Genomic DNA, 24,937 nt, shown 5'->3' on the forward strand with positions numbered 1-24,937 from the left:
CCAAGACAAAGACTGAAAAAGAAGTACTGACTTTTTCTGCTTAATTTTTCAACACTTTCTCTAATCACCTCTTTTCAGTTTATTTTATTTTCTTTCCATAAAATTTTAATGGAAATTAGCTAGTCTTTGAGAGGACATTTGTTCACCAACAGTTTGTGTCAAGAATTTTGCCTATCTTCAGATCAAATGAGCCAGAGCAAAAACTGTCTTTCCTGAATGTATTCTTCCTTTATCAGTTGTGGTAAAGATGTGATTAGTGATTACTGTTTCCTGCTGTTTCTCTTTTAGTTTGGTAATTAGCTCCCTGAGCTGTTCTCATTGTAAATGAAGGGGTCCTAGGGAGCAATTTGAAGAATCTGAATCAATGAATTATCCATCATGCAGTCTTTTTGAAAAAGCTAATTTGTAGGGGAAGGTGCACTGGGTGGTAAGTAAGGGTCAGTAGCACAACTTGTCAGAACATGGTTTGGTTTTGTTTGCTTCCAAAATTTTCAAAGACAAATATCAGGGCCTATTATTTGGAGTTTAGGTCTTTCTGTGTTCTACCTTAGAACTATTTAAGAATAGATCAAAAAATCCTGGTGACTAAAACATATATGGTGGTAAACCTTTGAATATGTTCTTAATTATAGTAGATGCTAGGCATGTAAAATATTGTGTGTATGTTGAAAAAAATCTTATAATACTCTAAATGTGTTAGAAATGATAACTGAAAATTTGCAAATCTGCTTCAAAAGATAGATGGTTTTGAGAAACTAATAATTCCCTTAGTGCATTTTTGTGTGTTTGCTTGTTCTGTATCTAACTATTTATGGTATGGCCTTTTACTTCTGGATTTTCTGCATATACTACAAGGTTTTTTCAATGGAATTAACAATGGAAGATAATGCATGTCAAAGCAAAATTGGCACATGAAAAATATAAACAAGCAAGGAAAACTTTAAGACTACTGAAACAGAAGAGAAAGGCTAAAACTAAGCCTGCACTTAAATTCAATAAAGCATGTAAGTCTGAACTGAACTCCACTGAAGCAGGTATTGTTAGGAATTTAAGGGCTGGGGTGAGCTAGCAGAAATGTACTGGAGGACATTAAGCCACCTGGTTTTGCTAATTTATCTTTATGGCAGGTAGTAATTTTGCAACTTGGAGCAAAATATCCATGAAAGTTGGGTTTCTACCCTTTCATAAAATCTGGCGTTACAGTAGGTAGCTGGTCAAACATGAGCAGAGCAGGAGAGGACTCCTTCCACCAACTCCCACACACCAGGAATGTGAGGCGACCATCAGGTGATGGTCAGGCAGTTGTTAAGTGTTTCTCTAAAATAATCAGCACCAGGGAAAGGCAGTCTCCCAATAAACAGGAAGACCTGAAGCTGGTCACTAGCCGCTTCCCAATAATATATCAAGAGTTGGGTGAGTGGGCTCACATATGCACACTAAGAGGCAAAATGGCAGTTTAACTGGTGTATGAACTCCTAGGGATATTCTGCTGGTTAGTGAAGAATGCCTCAGGTGAGCATGCATATAACTCCAGTAAACATACTCGGCATGCTCACCTCCCAAGTGCTAACAGGCCTCTGCACACGCAGACAGCCCACCCCAAGGGAAAAATTGGGGGAGAAGGAATGCAAGACCCCAGAAGTATGCCAACATATAAAACCTTAAGTCAAAATGTCAGTCCGCACACTTGTGTGTCAAGTTGCCTACTTGGCCCTCTTTCAAGTATATTTTCCCTTTTTTTTGTTGTTCCTGTCTTAAACCTTTTTAATAAACTTTCACTCCTGCTCTACAACTTGCCTTAGGCTCACCTTCTGCCTTATGCCCCTCAGTCGAATTCTTTCTTCTGAGAAGGCAAGAGTTGAGGTTGCTGTAGACCTATACCGATTTGCCGCAGGTAACATACATTGGTGCTGCGTGACTTGGATAACTTCCACCACTGACACTGGGAGATACGGGTGCTATGTCTTCCTCTGAGACCCTGCGTAAGGAACGTGGCTGTGCTTTGGTCAAGGATAGACCAAGGTGGGATGTTTACATCCTGCGTGACTCAGTGAGTCTAGAGAGCAGGCGTGTAACTCCACTTGTTATCACAGCCATGAGGCCATAACATGGGAAGTCCATCACTTGGCTCTTTGCCACTATTGTCTATAAAAGGTACAATTGCCCTGTTGACACTGTTCAGGCACGCTGGCTCCCAGAGAAAGAGAGAGAGTCAAAGCTGTTCATCTTTGCAGGCAGACACGGGGGAGCCAGGACACAGCTCGGCCTGCTAGTGCCCACAGACAGGAAGAGTTAAACTGCTGACTCTGAAGGCGGGGAAGAGCCAGCCATGCAGCTGTATGTGGGAGCCGCCAGAATAAGCAGCCAAGACAGGGCGGACAGTGTGAGAAAGCTGTTGATTGGAGCTGCTGATGAATAAAATCATCTTTCACCTGCCTATGGCCCCCCGAGTGTTCTTTCTGCTCATCCACCCACTCCCTTCAGACCTCAGCATGGGCTAATACTTGACCCCAAACGTGACAATTGGCACAGTTGTGAACCTGACACCTTGAGAAGAACATTTCAGGTTATGTAACTGGCAAGAGGCTTTTTTTTTTTTAATGTTTTATGTATATCTCAAAGGAGCTGAGAAAAAAATTTACAATAACACGTTTTCTCAAATAAATGCTAGAAGGAAAGGAAGATCAGGGGCCCAGAGTTAAGAAAAATCCTGTCTTTAGTCAAACTGAGGGTAGCATTAATGTCATCTTACTCAAGGGACTGAAGAAGGAAGGGTACACTAGGAACTTCAACATTTTTTTCCAGCTTTTAACTTAAAATGTAGCTAAAGAAAATATGGCAAATTTAAAATTTAATAAAGCTTTTGATGTTTACTATATTATTTATTTATGGTCATTATAGTATTGACTCTTCTGTATATTTGCAATATTACAAAATATTTTAATATTATAATTTCTGTTGTAAACCTAACCTGGGTAAGAGCTCGTCTTATTCTGACAAAAGTTTTATAGTCATAATCTATGTATCAGTTAACATTATATTTCATTTGGTCACACAATATCTGGGAGAATTTATTTGGCTATTTGACATTTGGAAATAATATTAAAACATGTTGTGTTTTAAGTACTTTCTATGGTCACCTTCTACAATAAGAGTTTACCAGCATTGTTTCACCTAATCATAATAAGTATTATGCCAGATTTACAGATGAGAGGGCTAGGCTTAGAGAAATTAAAACTTGTACAGGATACAAAGGTAACACAGAAAATTATCTCATTCATTGTTGGCTCTCTTGACTACACAATACCATCTCCAAAGTCCACATTCTCTGTTTTTTAACAACTGACTTCTCTATTGTGTACCTTAAACATATCTCAACTCAGTCAATGACAAACCACACCAAAATGCATGCAATTAAATTATTGTCATGCTTCTTAATTCTGAATGCATTATCTGTCTGTAAGATAATAGGCTGATGTTTATCTTCCCGACTTTTAAAAAGAATTAGATTCTTTTTAAAGAATCTAATTTTACAATTAGATTGTAAAAAATAATTGGGTAGATTGTAAAAAATAATTGGGTAGATCTCAAAATATGGCTAAACAGCTGCCCTACATAGTCATACATTGCATAATAAAAAAGTTTATAATGCTGAACACTGTAATACTTTGATATTTTTGTTTTATTTAGTCATCAAAGAACATACAAATACAATAGATGTTCTCAATAAATCTCATTTTTATTAATGAAATAAAATTATAGATTTTTTCATAACTACTAATTCTTTGCAAATAGTCTTATTTCTTAATACTTAAATTCTTTATTAAGATATTCTGAGGGTGAGGAAAACTAGAAATGAAGTCAATTCATTCACTTTTAGTAACAGAAAGAGCAAGATAATTTTTTTAACATAGAGTATGTTGGTTCTAACATAAATGTCTGGAAAATCAAGTGCCATTTTTGTGACTTTCTCCATCCATGATAACCATGTAGGGGGTCACTGGTTATAACAGCAAAGTCCTGAGAGTATGTCACTCTTGTCAAAATTTTTCAGTGGCTTAGAAATGGTTTTTAGAATAAAGGCTAAATTCGTTTTATACAAGCACTCTCTCATGTAGCCAAGTTACTATATATATCATCATATCCATAAAAAGATGGATAGGTTTTTTACTTCTTTCATTTTAATTCCTTCATTTTTTCTACTGTCCTTATCAATATTTAATATAAAACTATCAGTGAAAGTGCAACTAATTATTTCCCATCATAAAAATTTGGGTCTCCATATGAGGTATATTAGCTATTTAAACTCAAGGGGTATCAAAAGGATAGTTAAATATTCTATTTAAGTGTCCTAGTTAAAGTTTCTACTGCTGAACACTACAGAAATAGTGAAGGAGAAACAAACAGTGAGGGAGAAAATATCATTTAATTAGAGGAGCTAAGTTTACCAAAGTATGCCAACAGAGACACAGACTTTTATTTGTAAAACTGAGCTATTTTTTGTAAAAATCATCATCATATTGAAGCGTATTTTAAAGTTCCAATTTAGTGAGACAAGCCTGGCCAAAATGGTGAAACTCCGTCTCTACTAAAAATACAAAAACTAGCCAGGCATGGTGAAGCGAGACTGTAATCCCAGCTACTCTGGAGGCTAAGGCAGGAGAATCGCCTGAACCCAGGAGGTGAAGGTTGCAGTGAGCTGAGATCACGCCATTGCACTCCAGCCTGGATGACACAGTGAGACTCAAAAATAAATACATACATAAATAAATAAATGAATAAAGTTCCAATTTAGTGTACATTCCATGCCATGGTGACATAAATGACAATAGACTGCCCAAAGTGAATACATGATCCAGCCCATAGAGAGCTATCCTGGGGTTTCACTTAAATAGATATTTAATAAGAATGATGATTTAAAAAATATTTTAAATTGTTATATTTCCCCAATATTATAAGCCAAATTTAAATCCGTTTTCTCTTTGGACTTATGCAAAATATTATTAAATACTAAGACAAAGATTGCCATTTCTATTAAAAACAGTAACAGTAAATATTTATTGAGAGCCTGATACTTTCAACACATCTCATTTAATTCTCAAAGCAATCCTACAGGACAGTGACTATCGTTTTACTATAATATTTAAAAGAGGTAGTTACTGAGACTTAGCAGTAAAAGTCAGAATAGGTATTCAGATTCAGAACCATTCAGATGTTCTTAATCACCACCGGAAGCTGACCTTCTGAACGAGGACAGTGAAAAATCCAAGAACTAATAAGTAGCCAAGCCTAGTGGAAAAAAAAAAATTGAAAACTGCTAATCAAACAAATTTTTACCCCTACTTCACAAACCATATTTTACTTGTTTTTATGTAATAAATTATCCAACTCTTGCATAGCCTGCTACCATCTGCCTGTTCATTTCAGAGGGCACATAATATATTTTCTTCAGAAATAAATACCATGTTGCTGATTGCTACATGTAACACAAACTGCTTATCATCTTCATCCAGTCATTAGTAACTACAAAATACTTCCATTGCTAAATATTAGTTCATCAAACAACTCTCAAGCAGGTCACAATACCTGATAATCTCCAAGAAGTTCTCAGTATTTTTACTCCTCTTTTCACTTAACTACATCAGCAAACAAGAGAGCAAATATTTTCTATTTAACAAATTTGAATTTTCTTTTTTGTTCACAGAAGAAAGACTTGGCTCTAAACTAGTTTTAAATATAATTGTTGATGCTATATCAGTAAAAGGAATATCGACAGCAGCTGTGAGTCTTACCTGAACAATGTCCACAGCATTAATGTGAAAAGATTAAATCGTCTGATCATATGCTAATTTCTCTACCATCCTGCATGTCTTCCAGAAATGATCTAAATGTTAGAGTGTTTTGAATTTAAGATTTACAATTTTTTTTTTTTGAGACAGTCTTGCTCTGTTGCCCAGGGTGGAGTGCAGTGGCGCAATCTCGGCTCACTGCAAGCTCCGCCTCCCACGTTCCCGCCATTCTCCTGCCTCAGCCTCCCAAGTAGCTGGGACTACAGGCGCCCGCCATCACGCCTGGCTAATGTTCTTGTATTTTCTTAGTAGAGACGGGGTTTCACCGTGTTAGCCAGGATGGTCTGGATATCCTGACCTCGTGATCCACCCTCCTCGGCCTCCCAAAGTGCTGGGATTACAGGCGTGAGCCACCACGTCCAGCCAGAAAAATATTTTTTAATAAAGAAAAGCATTGGTGTTCGCTGGGCGTGGTGGCGCGTGCCTGTAATCCCAGCTACTCGGGAGGCTGAGGCAGGAGAATTGCTTGAAGCCGGGAGGTGGAGGTTGCGGTGAGCCGAGATTGTGTCATTGCACTCCAGCCTGGGCAACAGGAGTGAAACTCCATCTCAAAAGAAAAGAAAGCATTTGTAATTAATTTATGACTATTTGTTAGTTTTTATTACAATTTGTAACAGTTGATTAAAGTGTTTTACAAATTAATAGCGTTTTGATTCCCTCCAAATTCTAGTTAATATGTTTTTCACTACTCATACTGTAAAGTTCACATTGTGTTATATAATACTATGAGTTTTGATAATATATAAAGTCTTGTATCAACTTCAAGAATGTTGATATAAAATAGTTCAATCACTCTAAAAATTTCCCTTTATAGTTGACACAGCCCTCTACTCACTATCATGGAAAATACTGTCTGTTTCTTATCCCTGTAAGTTTTCCCTCTTTTTCATCATGCCATGTGAATGGCATCATACACTGTGTAACTTTTGAGGTCTGGCTCCTTTCACTTAGCAAAATACAGTTAGGATCAATCCATGTTGTTACATGAATTAACGATTTATTAAGGTTTATTATTGCATAATATTCTTTATGGACTTATTACAGTTTATTTAATAAAGGAATATTATGCAATAATATTCAAACTGTAGTATTGATTTACTACAGTTTATTTGTTTTATAGTTAAAGGACATATGGATTGTTCCCAGTTTTTGGCACTTACATGTAAAACTGCCATAAATGTTTACATAAAGATTTTGTGTGAACATACATCTTCACTTTTCTTTCAAAAAGTGTAAGTATGAGCTTGCTGGGTCACAGAGTATTTACTTTATATTTATATTTAACTTTATAAGGAAATGCCAACATAGTTTCCAAAGAGTCCCTACCATTTTCTTTCCCACCAGAAATGTATAGCAGTCCTAGTACTCAGCACTGCACACTTGGTGTTGTCAGGTTAGGTATACAACAGTATCTCATGGTTGTTTTTATTTGCAATTCTCTAGTGACTACTGATGCTTAGTTTATTTTCACATGCTTATTTTCTATCTGTATATTTTGTTCAGTGAGGTGTCTGTTAAGATATTTTGCTCAATTTTTATTAGGGCTTTTAATTTCTTATTGTGTACTGAGTTCTGGGATTTCTTTATATGTTCTAAACTCCTTGCCAAAAGTAGGATTTGTAACTTATTTTTCTCAGTTTGTGGTCTGTCTTTTCATTCTCTTTAAAGTACCTGTTACATAGAAAAAGCTTTTAATTTTTATAAAATAAAATTTATCATTTTTAAGGGATATCTGAAAACTTTTTGGTGAACACAATAATACAGGTATTTTCTTTTATACTTCTAGAAATTGTATAGTTTTACATTTTTCACTTAGGTCTAGGATGCATTTTGAGTTAATTTTTCTATTAATTGTAAGATTTTAATGAATTTCATTCTATTGATCTATTTACGTTCAACTGTTCCAGTACAATTTATTGAAGTGGCTATTTGTTCTTTTTTAAATTGACTTAAATCTTTCTCAAAAATCAGTTGACTATGTTTGTGGGGGTCTATTTCTACACTGTTCTGTTCCATTGTACAATGTGTGCCTATCCTTTCACCAGTATAGTACTATCTTTATTACTATAGCTTTAGAGTTCTTCTGTTTTCCTCTATTATACAGATTTGTGTTTCATCATTTCATCCTTTATGTTTGTTTTTCATTTAATTTGCCTATAAATTTTAGTTTCTTAATGTGCAACATCCAATTAAAAAATATAGTAGAAAACAGCTTATATTCATAGTGGAAATAAATAGTATAAATTGTATATTTCAAAAAGGAAATACTAGGTTAAAAAATGACAAGGTCTAGAGTTTTCATGGAGATATCAAAATGGTTTTATTGTTGTATGGATACAAAATGGAATTTCATAGAGAGCAAAACGTATTAAATTGTGTATATTACATCAATAGGATAAATTTGTAAAAGTTATGTTGAGTAACACAAATCCAAATACTGGGGCAAGTGGGAAAACTGGCAACAGGGAAACTGATGATTAGAAAGGTTGAAGGACTCCCAGTCCCGACAGAGGCCTGTTGGTACAATGTAGAAGCTGTGACAGCAGTGTTTGAGTTAAAGATCCATGAGTGAGCAGCCTCTTTATGGCTCTGATTAGTAGCCATCAGAGGAAGATAACAGTTCATAGTGAAAAATTGTGAGGGACTTCTTTCTTTTAATGAATGAAAACAAGAGTGAGTAGTAAAACTCATTTAAATAATCATATAAAAGTCACTGTTAAGACTAATTCTTTTCAAAATGTTGGCATGTCGATTTTTCTTGTTATTTTAGTTTCACAGATATCCTGTGACACATTTCAGGCTGGTCACGTGATACTGTTTGGCTGTGTCCCCACACAAACCTCAACTTCAATTGTAACTCCCATAATTCCCACATCATGGGAGGAACCTGGTAAGCAGTAATTGAATTATGGTGGTGGGTCTTTCCTGCACTGTTATCATAATAGTGAATGAGTCTCACAATATCTGATGGTTTTACAAGTAGGAGTTTCCCTGCACAAGCTCTCTTTGCCTGCCACCACCCATGTAAGATATGACTTGCTCCTTCTTGCCTACTGCTATGATTGTGAGGCCTGCCCAGCCCTGTTGAATTGTAAGTCCATTAAACTTCTTTTTCCACCAGCCTTGAGTATGTCTTTATCAGCAGCATGAAAACATACTAATACAGTAAATTGGTACCAGTAGAGTGGGGCATTGCTGAAAAGATACCCGAAAATGTGGAAGTGATTTTGGAACTGGGTAACAGGAAGAGGCTAGAAGAGTTTGGAGGCCTCAGAAGAAGACAGGAAAATGTGGAAAAGTTTGGAACCTCCTAGAGACTTGTTGAATGGCTTTGACTAAAAATGCTGATAGTGATACGAACAGTAAGTTCCAGGCTGAGGTGGTCTCAGATGGAGATAAGGAACTTGTTGAGAATGGGAGCAAAGGTGACTCTTGTTATGTTTTAGCAAACAGACTGGTGGCATTTTGCCCCTGCCCTGGAGATTTGTGGAACTTTGAACTTAAGAAAGATGATTTACAGTACCCAGTGGAAGACATTTCTAAGCAGCAAGGCATTCAAAATGTGACTTGGGTGCTGTTAAAAGCATTCCATTTAAAAAGGGAAACAGAGCATAGATGTTCAGAAAATTTGAAGCCTGATGATCCAGTAGAAAAAAAGAATGCATTTTTTGAGGAGAAATTCAAGCCAGCTGCAGAAGTTTGCTTAACTAAGTAGCAAAGAGATGTTAATCCCCAAGACTATGAGGAAAATATCTCCAGGCCATATCAGAGGCCTTCATGGCAACCCCTCCTATCACAAGCCCAGAGGCCCAGGAGGAAAAAGTGGTTCCATGGGCTGGGCCCATGGTCCCTGTGCTGTGTGCAGCCTAGGGACTTGGTGCCCAGTGTCCCATTTGCTCCAGGCATGGCTGAAAGGGGCCAACATAGAGCTCGGGCTGTGGCTTTAGAGGGTGGAAGTGCCAAGCCTTGGCAGCTTCCATGTGTGTTGAGCTTGTGGGTGTACAGAAGTCAAGAATTGAGGTTTGGGAACCTCTGCCTGGATTTCAGAAGATGTATGGAAATACCTGGATGACCAGGCAAAAGTTTGCTGCAGGGGTGGAGGCTTCATGGAAAACCTGTGCTAGGGCAGTGTGGTAGGGAAATGTGGGGTTGGAGCCCCCACACAGAGTCCCTTCTACAGCACTGCCTGGTGGAGCTGTGAGAAGAGGGCCACCATCCTCCAGACCCCAGAATGGTAATCCACCGACAGCTTGTACCAAGCACCTGGAAAAGCTGCAGACACTCAATGCAGCCCATGAAAGCAGCCAGAACGGGGGCTATACCCTGCAAAGCCACAGGGGCAGAGCTGCCCAAGACCATTGGAACCCACCTTTTGAATCAGCATGACCTGGATGTGAGACCTGGAGTCAAAATAGATAATTTTGCAGCTGTAAAATTTGACTGCCCCGCTGGATTTCAGACTTGCATGGGCCCTGTAATCCCTTTGTTTTGACCAAATTTTCCCATTTGGAATGACTGTATTTACCCAATACCTGTACCCCCATTGTATCTAGGAAGTAACTAACTTACTTTTGATTTTACAGGCTCATAGGCAGATGGGACTTGCCTCGTCTCAGATGAGACTTTGGACTGTGGACTTTTGGGTTAATGCTGAAATGAATTAAGACTTTTGGGGACTGTTGGGAAGGCATGATTGGTTTTGAAATGTGAGGACATGAGATTTGGAGGGGCCAGGGGTGGAATGATGTGTGTCCCCACCCAATTCTCAACTTAAATTTTATCTCCCAGAATTCCCACATGTTGTGGGAGGTACCCAGGGTGAGGTAATTGAATCATGGGGGCTGGTGTTGCCAGTGCTATTCTCTTGATAGTCAATAAGTCTCATGAGATCTGATGAGTTTAGCAGGGGTTTCAGCTTTTGCTTCCTTCTCTTTTTTCTCTTGCTGCCACCACGTAACAAGTGTCTTTTGCCTCCCATCATGCTTCTGAGGCCTCCTCAGCCATGTGGAACAGTAAGTTCAATTAAACCTCTTTTTCTTCCCAGTCTTGAGTATTTCTTTATCAGCAGTGTGAAAACAGACTAATACATGGTGTTACATAATTTTTTGCATCTCACTTGATTTGTTTGTTCCCTAGTTTAGATATATACAGATCTATGATTAAAATCGAGGTCTAATTAACTTACAATGTAGTGAATATATTTTACCTTACCATTAAATTCTAGATTTCTCAACCTAAATCTGTCAAAATTTGACAAATGTATATATCAACATTTCCCTTTTAAACATGCAGCCTAGTGCATTTGGATTTTAATTATGAATGTGTTGTTGTAAAAATTAAAATTTTACCCCAGAAATTTTGAAAAAGCTCTTATTCAATGAGCTATTTGACATTACTCCTATAAGATTAAAATTTAACTGTTAACAGTCACATTTTCTCAAACTGTGATAATTTAGTTCCTTAATTTCCACCGTATGTTGGTTGTTACTGTTACCTATTTCTTCTCCTTCTTTCTGTAGATGCTGAATGGCAAACTGTAAACACAGATGTCCAGCTAGTGACATGTGTTGGCATTCAGGATTCTTATTTTGAGATAATACTTAAGTCTTAGTTTTTGTTACTATAAGTGTTTAGATATAATAACCTCACTATTCCTGGGTGCACTAATTCCTCATTATGCTTCCCTGTCTTTCACACTCTTTTCTTCAATAACTGAGGTCACTGATTTTATAAAAATGATACATGTATTTTTTCATTATGCAAAACAGAAAAAGTACAAAAACACAACAAAATATGACTCCAAATCTTAACTACATGTAATAATATTTTTCTAGAATTATCTGTGTGTGTTTAAACAGACAGATTGATAGAGCAATAGATGAATAAATAAGTAAAATTAAGAGCTCCCCCCATCATACCCCCAGGAGAGGCCATCCAGTCCTGTGAGTTTAAATTTCATTTATTTCTTATCGATGCCAAAATGTATAACTTTTAGTAAAAATGCAAAGACAAAAACAAAACAAAGCCCAGATTTTTCCAGATTTTGATCACTTCCACCACCAGTGCCACCAACAATCATAAATTCCCAGGCGCATCCCTTCTGGGTCATTTAACAAGTTCTCTGGTCTCCCTGCTTCATCTCTCTTTCTCTCATGGCAGTTCTACATGGTGATGAGAATTATCCATTAACCATTAAAATTAGATGCTCTTATCCCCTCATTTTGAAACCCTACAATCACTTCCTATTACTTTTACAATAAAATATAACTTATTAGCATGGCTTGTAAGGCCCTGCCTGATATGCCCTTGAACTCTTTTACTGCAAGTTACATTATATGACTATGGATAATTTTGTCGTGTGCATCCACTGTAGAATGTAAACTGTATGTGGGCAGAAAATGTTCTCCAATTCACAGCTTTACCTGTAACAACAAGGTGGCACTAGGTGAATATACAATAAGCATTTATTGAATGTATAAATTTAAAAATAGATTGACAAAATGAGACTCTACTGTATGTTAGTTTTAGAAATAAAATTATGAAGTAGAATGTTAACGTAACTGGAATGCTTGTACATTAAAAGAGTTGCTAAATTAAAGGTATAATCTTTTGTCAAATAATATACATGAATGGGGATGGGAGGTTGGGAAACGTGGCAACTTCTTTCTTGAAGGAGCCAAGAGCAGCTGAGGAAAAGTGGGGAGACATGCAGTCATGTCTGTCTCTCTCTGGAGTTCCCTGGTGGGAATGATGATTGGTTACCTCGGTGGCAAGATATGCCCATATTCTCTCTGGAATAGGCTGCTGGGAACACAGTGGTTCTCACTGTAAGACTGACACCAATAGTGTACAACTTTCTTCTTTCTTCATAGCTGTCTTCTGGCATCTGAGCAATGCTGATCTCACTAGCAATCCTTTCTGGATAATCAATCTCCATTTTTTTTTTCCCTCCACAGTGTTTCTGCAGGTTCCTTAATGTGCCTTTGAGCCCTCTCAGGGTTATTTTGGTTTGTGGATAGCTATCTGTATTTGTTTTGTTTGTTTTTGGATGGGATGAAAGGTATTATCTCCTACTCCACCATCTCGGTGATATCTGTCAGAACTTTTTATTATCACTCAACTATCTTCTGACTTGTGTTTCTATGAAGAAATTCGAATACTCTTTTTTTCTAGGATACTTGTTTTTGATTAGTTTTATATTGACATTGTTAATATTGTTAATATTTTATTCTTCGCATCTTCTGGAAACACAGGTGACTGTATGTCCCAGTTGAATTTGCAGAAAGGAAGACCAAATGAATACTTCCAGGCTATGGAGTATAAGATGTGGTGATAGACGATACTTCTAGGGCAAATCATAAAAGTGGGATTTCCATATGCTTTCTTAGCTACCATGGCAACAAGGCCCTGTTCCAACTGATGAAGCTAATGGACAGCAGATCAGAGCCCACTGTCAACTTGTAGTTTGAACCACATGAAATTGCTATTTGACCATTTTTGAGCTAGAAAATGGCAATCTCATATATTTTAACTCAATGTAAGAAACACGTAGTGTAGGCTACAAACACACCTTTGTTAAATTAAGATACCAAAATTAGGAGTCAGTTTATTATAGCAGCTATGATAAATCTTGTTTTTCTTTTTTTTTTGAGATAAAGTATGCCCTTTGAATTTTCAGAATTAAATCTCTGTTTCAGAGAAGTGATCTATTTTATTTTTGAATATGCTTTCTTTTCCATTTCAACTGTACTCTTTAAGAACTATGTGTTTTTATTAATAGAGAATGTTGTATACATTTATTGGGTACGTACATGTGAGTATGTGTTATATGCACAGAGTGTTAATGATCAAGTCAGGCTGTTTGGAATATTCCTTACTTCGAGTATGTATTATTTCTTTCTTTCTTTTTATTTTCAGAGATGGAGCCTTGCTCTGCCACCCAGCCTGGAGTGCAGTGGTGCGATCTTAGCTCACTGCAACTTCTGCCTCCCGGGTTCAAGCAATTCTCCTGCCTCAGCCTCCTGAGTAGCTGGGACTACAGGCGCACGCTGCCACGTCCGGCTAATTTTTTTTTTTTTTTTTTTTTTTTTTTTTTTGTATTTTAGTAGAGACAGGGTTTCGCCGTGTTGCCCAGGCTGGTCTAGAACTCCTGAGCTCCGACAATCTGCCCGCCTCAGCCTCCCAAAGCGCTAGGATTAAAGGCGTGAGCCACCAGGCCTGGCCAAGTATGTATTATCTCTATGTGTTGGGAAAATTTCATGTCCTCTCTTCTAGCCGCTTTGAAATAGTCAACACATTGTTGCTAATTAAAGTCACTGCTATTGAACATGAGAACTTGTTTCTTCTATTTAACCATATGTTTGTATCTAGTAACCAGCCTTTCTTTATTGCCTCTTCCCACCCACACACACTTCTCAGCCTTTGGTATCTATGATTGTATTTTCTACCTTCTTGACATAACTTTTTTAGCTCCCCATATGAGTGAGAACATGCAATATTTGACTTTCTGTGCCTGGCTTATTTCACTTAACAGAATTACCTCCATTTCCATCCATATTGCTGGAAGTGACATGATTTCATTCATTTTATGGCTGAATAGTATTCCATTTTGTATAGTTTTTTTAATCCATTCATCTATTGATGGAGACTTAGGTTGACTCTGTGTCTTGGCTATTGTGAATAGTGCTGCAATGAACATGGACATGCAGGTATTCTTTTGATATACTGATTTCAATTTCTTTTTCTTGGGATAAATACACAGTAGTAGAACTGCTAGATCCTATGGTAGTTCTATTTTTCGTTTTTTGAGAAATCTCCATATTCTTTTCTATACTGGTTTACTAATTTAAATTCCCATCAATGGTGTACGAGAATTCCTTTTCTCTACATCTTCACCAGCACCTGTTACTTTTAGTCTTTTTAATAATAGTTATTCTAACTGGGATAAGATAATATCTCATTGAAACTTTGATTAGTGATGTTGAGCATTTTTTCATATACCCCTTGGCCATTCGTATGTATTTTATAAATGTCTAATCATGTAATTTGCCTACTTTTAATGGTATTATTTGTTTTGTTTATTGTTTGAGTTCTATGCAAATTCTGAATATTACTTCCTTGTTGGATGAATATTTTGCAATTTTTTTTTCATTCACTAGGTTGTCTCTTTTATTATTATTATTTTTTTGAGACAGGTTCTTGCTGTGTCAGCCAGGCTGGAGTGCAGTAGCCTGATCACACCTCATTGCAACCTTGACCTCCAGGGCTCAAGTCATCCTCCCACCTCAGCCTCCCAAGTAGCTGGGACTACAGGCACACACCACCATGCCCAGCTGATTTTTTTTTTATTTTATTTTCTATAGAGACAGGGTTTCGCAATGTTGCCCAAGTTGGTCTAGAACTGGGCTCAGGCCATTTGTCCATCTCAGCCTCCCAGTGTTAAGATTGCAGGTGTGAGCCGCTGTGCCCAGCCCAAGTTGTCTCTTTAATCTATTGACTATTTCCTTTATGATGTAGAAATTTTTTAGTTTAATATAGTCTCATTGTTTATTTTTGTTTTTATTGCCTGTGCTTTTTAAGTCTTAGCCATCTCTTTGCCACAACCAATGTCTTGAAGTGTTTTCCCTATGTTTTCTTCTAAGAGTTTTATAGTTTTGCATCTTACATTCAAATCTTCAAACCATGCTGAGTTGATTTTTGTGGATGGTGAGGAAAAGGGGTCCAGTTTCATTCTTCTGCATATGAATATCCAATTTTCACAGCACTATTTATTGAAGAGACTGTCCTTTCTTCAATGTATGTTCTTGGCAACTTTGTAAAAGATTAGTTGGCTGTAAATACATGAATTTATTTCTGGTTTCTCTATTACAAGGCTACTTTAGCTTTGTAATATAGTTTGAAATCAGGTATAATGCTTCCAGGTTTATTCTTTTTGCTCATTGCTTTGGGTATCCATAATATTTTGAGGGTTTCATGTGAATTTTAAGACTGCTATATCTAATTCTGTTGAAAAATGACACTGACATTTTAATAGGAATTGCACTGATGCTGTAGATTGGTTTGGGCAGTATGGTCATTTTAATGATATTATTTCTTCCTGTTGATGAGCACTGGATATGTGTCCATTTGTTTGTGTGTCCATCAGTTTTTTTCATCAGTGCTTGGTAGTCATTCTTGTAGAGATCTCTCATCTTCCTAGTTAAATATTTTCCTAGGTATTTTATTTTTTACCTATTGTAAGTAGGATTACCTTCTGATTTCTTTCTCAGCAATTTCATTATTTTGCATAGAAATGCTACTTTTTTCTGTGTTTTTGTATTCTGCAACCTTACTGAATTTATTGATCAGATCTAATAATTTTTTTGGTAGAGTTTGAATGTTTTTCTAGATATTAGGTCATATCATCAGTAAAGAGGGACAATTTGACATCCCTTTTTTTTCCAGCGTAGATGCCTTTTTTTTTCTTTCTCTTGCCAGGTTGCTCTGGCTAGCACCTCCAGTACTATGTTGAATAGAAGTGGTGAAAATAGAAATCCTTGTCTTGTTCCAGTTCTTAGGTAAAAGGCTCTCAGCTTTTTCTCCTTCAGTATGATGCTATCTGTTAATTTCTTCCATATGACCTTTATTATGTTGTGCTATATTCCTTCTGTGCCCAGTTTCTTGATAGTTTTTTTTATCATGAAGGGATGTTGAATTTTATCAAAAACTTTTTCTGCTTCAATTGAGGTGATCACATGACTTTTGTCCTTCATTCTCTTGATGTGATGCATCCTGTTTATTGATTTGCACATGTTGAACCATTCCTGTATCCCTAGGATAAATCCCACTTGATCACGGTGTATCATTTGGTTTGAGGTGCTGTTGAATTTGGTTTGCTAGTGTTTTGATGAAGATTTTTGTGTCTGTGTTCATGAGGGTTATGGGTCTATAGTTTTCTTTTTCTGTTGTGTCCTTTTTTGGTTGTGGTAGCTGGATAATGTGGCCCTCATGGAGCAAACTAGAGAGAATTACCTCAAATTTTTGGAATACTTTAAGGAAAATTGGTGTTAGTTCCTCTTTGAAAGTTTGGTATAATTTAGTATAATCAGTGAAGCCATCTGATCCTGGACTTTTTTGGGGGCGAGACTTTATTACTGCTACTATCTCATTACTTGTTACTGGTCTGCTCAGGTTTTCTATTTCTTTGTGTTTCAATCACGGTAGGTTGTATGTTTTCAGAAATTTATCCATTTCCTCTAGATTTTCAAGTTTGTTAGCATGGAGTTTCTCATGATAGTATCTGATGATCTTTTGTATTTCTGTTGTTATCAGTGGAATGTTGTGTGCCCTGACTTTCCTGTTCAGTAGGCGGGGTGGGGATACAAGGCAGAGTGGGACCACTTGGCTCACCCACAAATATTCTAGTGATGTGTGCAGGCACCAGCTCTGATGGGGTGTCTGGGGGAAGTCCTGGTGAAATGCACTGAGGTCTCCACAGGGGGAGAGGGGCTGAACTAGCTCCACATCTTAGACAAGCAGGAACATGATCTGTTTCCCTATTCCACCCCTTTCCTGGGCTCTGTGACAATCAGTGCAGCCACCCGCTGTCATCTATCTCCAGGACACCATGTGGCTGAGAGCCACAGAAAATGCTTAATGGCCTTGGGGTAGAACCGCTTCACTCAGCCCAATACAGACAGCTTTGTGGTTCTTCTGTTCTCCAATGTGAGAACACTGCTGCTTCACATACAAAGGGGTAGAGGCTTCACCTTTTGGCATATATGAGTGGGTGTCAGCTGTGGTTGTGGTGGCTGGTTAAGTGGACCCGACCTCAGAACCCAGGGGAGTCTGAGGACTCAGACTGAGGGAGTGATCAGGCGCCAGCAGTGATGGAGTGGGCTAGGAAATCTCTGTGTCCCCAGGACCCTAAATGGCCAACTCGATGGTGTATATCAGGCCTGGAGTGACTGGGCCCAGAATGAGCCAGCAGACTTGTTCTTATGTCCCTAGAAGTCAGGTGCCCTCTGTGATAGGGAGAAGTAGGCTGCTGATTTCCGGGTCACCAGGAGAAATTTCAGTCGGGGGCAGGCACAATGCTCAGGCAGTGGAAGAGTGCTGTGATGGTGGGAGCTCCAGGGCAGATCACAGGCCTCTGGGCGCTGGGCTCTCAGAAAGGTTCCAGGGTGCATCTGAAATGATAAGACAGGAGCAGGACAGCTGTGCTGAAGGTATTTTACATGGAAGACAGGCTCTCCTGAGTGGGAGCGGTGAAGGGAGGGAGCTGTGTGGCACATGGCCCACTTGAGCCTCCTCTCACAGGTGCAGTGGCAGTATCCTGCCTTGGGATCTGCAAGCGTGCCTGGCCTCCCACTCTCTTCTTGGCCTGGAAGTGCTAGGGCAGCAGCGGTGGCAGTGGCAGCCCAAGGGCATATCACCAGGCTTTGGGGCCTGTGCTCTCAGAAGAACACCGTTCAGCAGTGAGAATGCTCAAGCATGGGCAGTCCTGCTGCTGGAGAAAGTAGACCTCCTTCAGCTGGAGCAGTGGAGGCTGGCAGCTGTGGGGCACATAGCTTGCTTGCACTTTGCTCCTGTAGAAGTGGGGTGGATTTCACTGTTGGGCCATGTTTCCCCGCTTCCAGCATGGCTCAGTGGCAGCAACTGCTGCGGAGGCCAAAGGGTGGATCACCAGCCCCGGGTTGGAGATGGCTCTCAGAACACCTGGCTGCAGCCAGTATGCTCAAGTGGGAGCAGGGTGGCTGGGCTGCAGACCTGTCTCAGAGTCAGGTCGAGTTTAGCGGGGAGCAGCAGAGGCAGGCAGTTGCGTGGTGCCGTCTTCTCACCTGTTGGGTTGTTTTTTGTGATATCTCTGGCAAATTTCTCATTCATATCCTGAATCGTTTTTCTGGTTGCTTTGTGTTGTTTTTCAGTATTCCCTTATATCTTATCAAACTTCTTTAGAATCAATATTTTGAGTTCTTTTCTGGGTTTTTGTAACTTTTTAAAAATGAAGATCTTTTGCTGAAGAATGATTGTGTTCCTCTGGAGGAGTCACGTGTTTTTGCTGTTTTCATGTATCCTTACGCTGGTATCTGTGCATCTGGTTTAACAGTCATTTCTTTCAACTCTATGAATTTGCATTCCCCAGACCCCTGACAGAATGCTTAGGTCGAGGGTGGCTGCAGTTGTGCTAGATCCAAGCCACTGGGGAAGGTAGGGCTGCTTTCAGTGGTGGCAGCCTAAGCTGGCAGGTGAGGAACACCCACTCTGTTTGTACTTCAGCCATGGTGATGGCTGCTTCACTCATACCTCAATCCTAGTGACTCTGGGCCCCTGGTCACTGTGCAGGCTCTTGTGAGTTGGGATTTCAAAATGGTACCTTGCTGTAGCTGCTTAGGACTCAGCAAGAGTGTGGGACCCAGAACAAATCCTTCAAGTGCTTCATATTTTTAAAGAGAATTTCTTTTTTCTCTATTCCATTACTATCATCTTCTCTCAATTTTATGTCGTTTTTAAAAATTTACAGTGATTTACTTAGGCTTAGCCATTATATATAGTTTATTCTTATTCCGTTTTTATTTTTATATTTAGCTTTCCTTTTTTACTTCATATATTTGCCTTTTTTTCCTGAAAAATAAAAACCCTTGTTTTCTTCCATGTTGATCTACTATATGTATTTTCTGAATATTTACAACTCTTGTAACTTTTTCTAAGAAATAGCATGCCTGCAATTTCACTGCAACTATTACAAATGTTTTACACAATTTCATTTTGTGTTTTTTTGAGTAGTGCCTTCTATGATATATTGTACTTATTAGCTCTTTGTTTACATTTCTTTCTTTAACATTTTTCCCCACATTTCTTCTTGATTTTTATCTTTGAGTTATGATCAGTAGGGTCTGAAGAGAAGTAGTGTGAGAGGCAAGGGTAATGTTAGAAGGGTTGTGAATTGGAGCAAACATTAGCTTTTACTTTGTGTCGTTGTTTAAAAACAACCTCTCACTAAATCTGATTTTTCTTTGTTTTGAGCTGTGTCGTTACCAGGTGTGAGGTATTGAAAAAGAATGTAGATCTCAGCAAGACCCTTTAAGTCACCACCTTTTAAAAATTGCCTATATTTAAGGTGTACAACATGATGTTTTAATACAGATCAAACCTTTCTGTGCTTGAATCTTTGGCTCGTTTTTCTTTACCTCCTCTTTGCCTTCACATTTGGCAAGTTTCCAAACTAGAGACAAGTTAGTGTATAATATAAATTGCTTATTTACATGGTTTCTGTTAAATCTCCTCTTTGGAAGTCCCTGATGTCAAACTAAACTTTTATAGGGCATTCTCTATAGTCTGCCCCACTTTCTCACTTAACCACATCCCTATGAAGTACCAATCTCTGATTTTAGATATCATTATATTCCAATGATTATAGGGTTTATCTTTCAACAACAACATCACATTTTGGAAAAGATATATCTTGTTTGACGTCTGACACAGCATCTATACATATTCCCTTCTCTTGACCCAGAAGTCACAGATTTTGGCCCAATTAGCTGTATAGTATTTGAATTTGTGGCATTACCCATCTTTCTGGATGGTCGCGTGGTAGTTAATTTGTTCATGTTTCAAAGAATGTGAGAACCACAATTGTTCTGCTCACACTTATATTCAGAAGGATCGAACTGTTGGTGTTTCTTACATTTTAGGGCTTGAAAATTTTGTTGAATGAATAAGTAATTGAAAGAAAAAATGAAATAAAAATAAAACAGTCTTGGAAACCATTATATACATGGTAATCTGCAGTACAATCCTAACATTTTAAAGAAGATAGGCCTGTATCCAGTAAATATATAATATATTGCTATTGATTTAGCTTTATATTTGACATTTATAATTTTTTCTTCTAAGCAACGTTATGTCAAAAGACCCAAATTAAGTGAACGTGAAGTCTTAATTTTCTGTATAGACACTACAGATATTTTCTAAAATAAATATATGATATAGTGGACAGTGGAAATTTTCAATAAGGAAACATTATTTTACTGAATGAGATTAGCAGAAATATCTAATTGCTTTCTTTCTTCACTTTTTTTCTCTTCAAATGTACTACCTGACACATTACATACTTCTTTCCTACAGTGTAAATAAATATACAGCTTACTTTAAGATTTGCCATATAAATTTTTCTCTACGTCCTCATTTTACTTTGATCATTCAAAATTTTATGGTAAAACTTGTGAATATAAACAAAGTATAACTTCTTAAAACTATTCATAAACAATGTGAAAAATAGATATAGTATAGTCTTAGCATATAAAAAAGACACAGATATATGTGTCTATTCTTTTAAGGAAAAGTAGCTTTTGAGGATATTTTGTCAATATAAACACTGAATAAATTTTAAAATTCGAAGCTATAAAAACTTCCGTAAAAAGCAGGTTACATTGATGAATGTTCCTTATGAGAATGACTTCCTTGGATTGTATATGTGTCCCCAAACCAGGAAAGTACAACACTCTTCTCCATCATGCCAGAAGATCATGTGTAAGTCCTATCAGGGAAAGAAGGGAACTTAAATGCATTATATTTCTTGGTAAATTATAATCAAAATCATTATCAAGCTTTAAGAGAGGCAAATTGCTACCCAGTTCTTCAAAGAAATCAAATCTCTTGAGCGGTTACTGATTTTATGTGTGAACACTTTCTATAAACATCAACCTCATTGATGATGTACTTTTCAGGGAGTACCTGAAGTAAGTCAAAATCCTGACACATTTAAAACTAACAAGAATTCAGTGAAAAAAAACCTTTACATTCAAACTATAACTGTCTGGTAAAGGTGTTTCATTCAAGATTCAAGATTATTTTCAAGTCAGGATGAGTTCATTATCAGAGCATTGTAGTAATAGCTAAGCCTAGGGAGAAAGAGTAAAATTACAAACCTGGAACAAAACAATAGAATCTCCAAATGCCAAATGATATTTTGAGAAGTAGGAAATGGTAAGTTGAACATAGCAATTTAGAAAATGGGGATAGATGTTTAAATTACCTCACAAACTAGAGGATCACTGGGAACAAGTGGAGTAGAATTTTTTTTGTTTTAATTTTGTTTAATGCACTACCAAGTCATGTAAAGGTCAGTGTGTCCTGGCAGACATTGTCTGAAGATTCCTTCCAACAGATTATGGCATTAAAACCCAAGGCTTGTGGCAGTTATATATAATATTTAGGGAAGAAGAAGAACTTCATTATGGTGGCCTAGCAGAAGAATGGTTTTCTTGCTTTCACATGAAGTTTGAACCCAATGTACTGCTTATTTGAGTATATGGGCAAGAACAACTATTGTCTGCAAAGAAATCCAGCATCAACCATTAATCCAGACCATCTCTTATGCTTCTGTTGTATTGGTCATTTTAGTGCCATGATGCCATTTCATGAAATGTTTATTGACGGTGGTCTCTAGTTACCATTCCATAAGTGTATGTTAAGTACAAATCTTTCTATATTTATATTGCTTTGTCCTTCCCTTCTTTTGAGATAGTCCATCTCACTAACTTGTTCTAATAGGTATCCACACTACTAGTAATAAATTCTATTATAGCCTTTATGCAGCTATTAGATTTTTTTAATCCCTAATATTTTACTTAGTTGTATCTATCATTTTTTTCTCTGTTTTTATTTCTCATGTGCTCATGCATCTCCTTAATTGAGTTTCTAATGCTTATCTTGAACCCATGGTCTTCCATTAAAATAACTTTACTTCTTATGGTACTTCTCATTCTTTTTCTTTTAAAATAAATTCACTCACCAGATTTTGTTTGTTTGTTTGTTTAGTCTAGTGTGACCATATTTCTATGGAGGGCATACCCTAGTTATATCAGCAAAAAAAAAAAAAATCAATTCAAGAAGGGATGAAGCCTACAGTATCCCACATTTGTAATTATTTCCACTATTTGTCACCTCTCTAATGCTTCAGGTTAGAGATTAACTTTAACCCCCTGCTTATCCCCATAAAGCAGCATGACATTAGTTTGAGGGTGAAACTTTTTATAATCTGGAGCCTAAATTAAGACTGATTAGTCTTGAGAATATGGAGATGAAGATGAAAGGGGGTGATGGTTTGAACAGGGGATGGGGTTCCAAGATTCCTAGATTCTGCACTAGCTTCTGCAATTTCCCTGATTTCACTCTAAGGAACAAGTTATCACTGAGCTGAGCATTTCCAGGGCTATTAAATTAAGGGGGCCTCTCTCACAGCAATGATGGAGGAAGAAGTATGAGCAGAACAAACTACTTTTTTCTGATTTATCTTCCATATAAGCAGACACCTGCTATAAACACCCTCATTCATTTGTCTGTCTCTCTGGATGTGTTTTAGTTCACAGTTTCTGCTTTCCTCTCTGCTCAGATCTTTTAATAATTCCTTCTGCAGTTTCTTCACATTTGATGACAGGGAAGGGGGCTTTCCACCAGTGCTAATTCCTTTCTTGGCAGAAATTAGCTCTATTGACAGTTTATCAACTAATTGAAAAATTAAATAACAGTGTTATCAGTAAGCATTGCTTAGTAACTTGTAGCAGTTACTGTTGGTTACATACCTAGAATTCTCTTGGAAACAATCTTTATTCTTTTCTAACAGTATCCTAATTTTTTCTTTTTGGTAATTATTCTTATCCACATAGCTATGAATTTCATTAAGCCAACAGTTATTATTTCTTCCCCGAGCTGTACTGCTTTAAGAATGATGTGGCTCTATTATGTCCAATCACACATGATAGGGAGCTGCTTGGGAAATGTGTTCTTGGAAAGCTTTTTTTTTTTTTTCTTTTATCACAAGAGTAGTGATCCACATTTTATTTTGTTTTCCTGTCTGAATTTAACACGTAGAACTGCTGCAGCCTTCTTGGTATCTACCTGAAGGCGAAGCCCACAAATAGGCAGATAGAGTGCAAAGAACTTCAGGAAAGTGGATCTGAAGTACTATGTCTAGAACCATCCTAATTCTGAACCACTTATTAGAGAAAATAATACAATAATAATCGTAATAATTCATACAATATAATGCAATAATACAACACAATAAAATAATTCAATAATAATTTTATTGTTTAAGTCAGTTTGGAATTTGGCATGTTTGTGACTTGAAAATAGGGCATTCTAACTGAAGAGTTTAAATTTATCAAAAGAGTTTAAAATCATTTATAATTAATCAAGCTCCTTGATGCATGACTATTTATTTTAATGATCTATAAACTCATATCTGTTGATCATGGAGATGAAATTATTAAAACTGAACATTTCTCAGCCAAGTAAAGCAAATTAATTTCATTGAAAATGAAAACCCCCATGACAAACAAATTATCATGTTGATATACCTTACGAAAATGAGTTTGCAAACTTTAAAAAATCTATACTTAATACAAAGCCATAGAACTCAGCCAAATTAATGTACTCATAACTATATAATCCTAGGAGAGTCACCAAATTCTAAACAACCCCCTGTGGGAAAACAATTACAAGAACACTATCTCCACTCTTTTAATATAGTTTTCCTATTGATCCCAAACTACTAAAAATGTGCTGTTTCACAAAAACTGTGTGTATTTGAGGAAGGGACATATTTTATTTCAGGTTTGATTTCTTTTACTGAGGTTTACTCAATGTTTAATATGTACATTGTTTTCTGAATACTAACAGGGAAAATTTGTATGAATTTATTTTTTACAAGCTTTCAACTGTAGGTTGGGCTTAGCTGAGTGGGGGTGATCTTATTTTTCTTCATTTTAATATGGGCATTCAGGCACATGGTTAAGGATACAAAGGTGAACAGAAGGCTGTTGGGAACAAGCCCCCCGAAATCTGGCCATAAACTGGCCCCAAAACTGGCCATAAACAAAATCTCTGCAGCACTGTGACAGGTTCATGATGGCCATAAAGCCCACGCTGGAAGGTTGTGGGTTTACTGGAATGAGGGCAAAGAACACCTGGCCCACCCAGGATGGAAAACCGCTTAAAGGCATTCTTAAGCCACAAACAATAGCATGAGCGATCTGTGCCTTAAGGACATGCTCCTGCTGCAGTTAACTAGCCCAACCTATTCCTTTAATTCGGCCCATCCCTCC

Source organism: Pongo pygmaeus, chromosome 8 (assembly GCF_028885625.2).
Source record: "Pongo pygmaeus isolate AG05252 chromosome 8, NHGRI_mPonPyg2-v2.0_pri, whole genome shotgun sequence".
Lineage (NCBI taxonomy): Eukaryota > Metazoa > Chordata > Mammalia > Primates > Hominidae > Pongo > Pongo pygmaeus.